Source organism: Schistocerca piceifrons, unplaced genomic scaffold (assembly GCF_021461385.2).
Source record: "Schistocerca piceifrons isolate TAMUIC-IGC-003096 unplaced genomic scaffold, iqSchPice1.1 HiC_scaffold_654, whole genome shotgun sequence".
NCBI classification, from domain to species: Eukaryota; Metazoa; Arthropoda; class Insecta; order Orthoptera; family Acrididae; genus Schistocerca; species Schistocerca piceifrons.
This window is the reverse complement of record NW_025728899.1, coordinates 195001-197500: the sequence shown is the minus strand read 5'-3', so window position 1 is coordinate 197500 and position 2500 is coordinate 195001. Positions and strand designations below refer to the sequence as shown.

Sequence of the window (2500 nt, the reverse complement as noted above, 5' to 3'; positions counted from 1 at the left end):
TCCGGTTGCCTTTCCACTCGCCGCGGGGTGGGGCCGTTCCGGTGTGCGGTGGGCCGCACTTCTCCCCTAGTAGGACGTCGCGACCCGCTGGGTGCCGGCCTACGGCCCGGGTGCGCAGCCTGTCCTTCCGCGGGCCTCGGTTCGCGTCTGTTGGGCAGAGCCCCGGTGTCCTGGCTGGCTGCCCGGCGGTATATCTGGAGGAGTCGATTCGCCCCTTTGGGCGCTCGGGCTCCCGGCAAGCGCGCGCGGTTCTTCCCGGATGACGGACCTACCTGGCCCGGCCCCGGACCCGCGCCGCTGTTGGCTCGGGATGCTCTCGGGCGGAATAATCGCTCCCGTCAGCGGCGCTTCAGCTTTGGACAATTTCACGACCCGTCTTGAAACACGGACCAAGGAGTCTAACATGTGCGCGAGTCATTGGGCTGTACGAAACCTAAAGGCGTAATGAAAGTGAAGGTCTCGCCTTGCGCGGGCCGAGGGAGGATGGGGCTTCCCCGCCCTTCACGGGGCGGCGGCCTCCGCACTCCCGGGGCGTCTCGTCCTCATTGCGAGGTGAGGCGCACCTAGAGCGTACACGTTGGGACCCGAAAGATGGTGAACTATGCCTGGCCAGGACGAAGTCAGGGGAAACCCTGATGGAGGTCCGTAGCGATTCTGACGTGCAAATCGATCGTCGGAGCTGGGTATAGGGGCGAAAGACTAATCGAACCATCTAGTAGCTGGTTCCCTCCGAAGTTTCCCTCAGGATAGCTGGTGCTCGTACGAGTCTCATCCGGTAAAGCGAATGATTAGAGGCCTTGGGGCCGAAACGACCTCAACCTATTCTCAAACTTTAAATGGGTGAGATCTCCGGCTTGCTTGATATGCTGAAGCCGCGAGCAAACGACTCGGATCGGAGTGCCAAGTGGGCCACTTTTGGTAAGCAGAACTGGCGCTGTGGGATGAACCAAACGCCGAGTTAAGGCGCCCGAATCGACGCTCATGGGAAACCATGAAAGGCGTTGGTTGCTTAAGACAGCAGGACGGTGGCCATGGAAGTCGGAATCCGCTAAGGAGTGTGTAACAACTCACCTGCCGAAGCAACTAGCCCTGAAAATGGATGGCGCTGAAGCGTCGTGCCTATACTCGGCCGTCAGTCTGGCAGTCATGGCCGGTCCTTGCGGCCGGCCGCGAAGCCCTGACGAGTAGGAGGGTCGCGGCGGTGGGCGCAGAAGGGTCTGGGCGTGAGCCTGCCTGGAGCCGCCGTCGGTGCAGATCTTGGTGGTAGTAGCAAATACTCCAGCGAGGCCCTGGAGGGCTGACGCGGAGAAGGGTTTCGTGTGAACAGCCGTTGCACACGAGTCAGTCGATCCTAAGCCCTAGGAGAAATCCGATGTTGATGGGGGCCGTCATAGCATGATGCGCTTTGTGCTGGCCCCCGTTGGGCGAAAGGGAATCCGGTTCCTATTCCGGAACCCGGCAGCGGAACCGATACAAGTCGGGCCCCTCTTTTAGAGATGCTCGTCGGGGTAACCCAAAAGGACCCGGAGACGCCGTCGGGAGATCGGGGAAGAGTTTTCTTTTCTGCATGAGCGTTCGAGTTCCCTGGAATCCTCTAGCAGGGAGATAGGGTTTGGAACGCGAAGAGCACCGCAGTTGCGGCGGTGTCCCGATCTTCCCCTCGGACCTTGAAAATCCGGGAGAGGGCCACGTGGAGGTGTCGCGCCGGTTCGTACCCATATCCGCAGCAGGTCTCCAAGGTGAAGAGCCTCTAGTCGATAGAATAATGTAGGTAAGGGAAGTCGGCAAATTGGATCCGTAACTTCGGGATAAGGATTGGCTCTGAGGATCGGGGCGTGTCGGGCTTGGTCGGGAAGTGGGTCAGCGCTAACGTGCCGGGCCTGGGCGAGGTGAGTGCCGTAGGGGTGCCGGTAAGTGCGGGCGTTTAGCGCGGGCGTGGTCTGCTCTCGCCGTTGGTCGGCCTCGTGCTGGTCGGCGGTGCAGGATGCGCGCGCCTGCGCGGCGTTCGCGCCCCGGTGCTTCAACCTGCGTGCAGGATCCGAGCTCGGTCCCGTGCCTTGGCCTCCCACGGATCTTCCTTGCTGCGAGGCCGCGTCCGCCTTAGCGTGCTCCTCCGGGGGCGCGCGGGTGCGCGGATTCTCTTCGGCCGCCATTCAACGATCAACTCAGAACTGGCACGGACTGGGGGAATCCGACTGTCTAATTAAAACAAAGCATTGCGATGGCCCTAGCGGGTGTTGACGCAATGTGATTTCTGCCCAGTGCTCTGAATGTCAACGTGAAGAAATTCAAGCAAGCGCGGGTAAACGGCGGGAGTAACTATGACTCTCTTAAGCGTCACCTTCACAGCAGGCAATACCACCATGCCTGCCCTGCGTGTGGGTGAAACCTTCCGGTACCTGGGGCTGCAATTTTCCACGGCGGGTCGCTGTGTCTTCAATCCACGTAGCCACCTGGTGGAGCAGCTTGACGTCATCTCCCGAGCTCCGCTGAAGCCGCA

At 61.0% G+C, this 2500-nt stretch overlaps 1 pseudogene; it reads left to right on the top strand.

The window, feature by feature from the left end:
- LOC124765268 overlaps positions 1 to 2500 on the top strand; it is a 5784-nt pseudogene that overhangs the window by 549 nt on the left and 2735 nt on the right.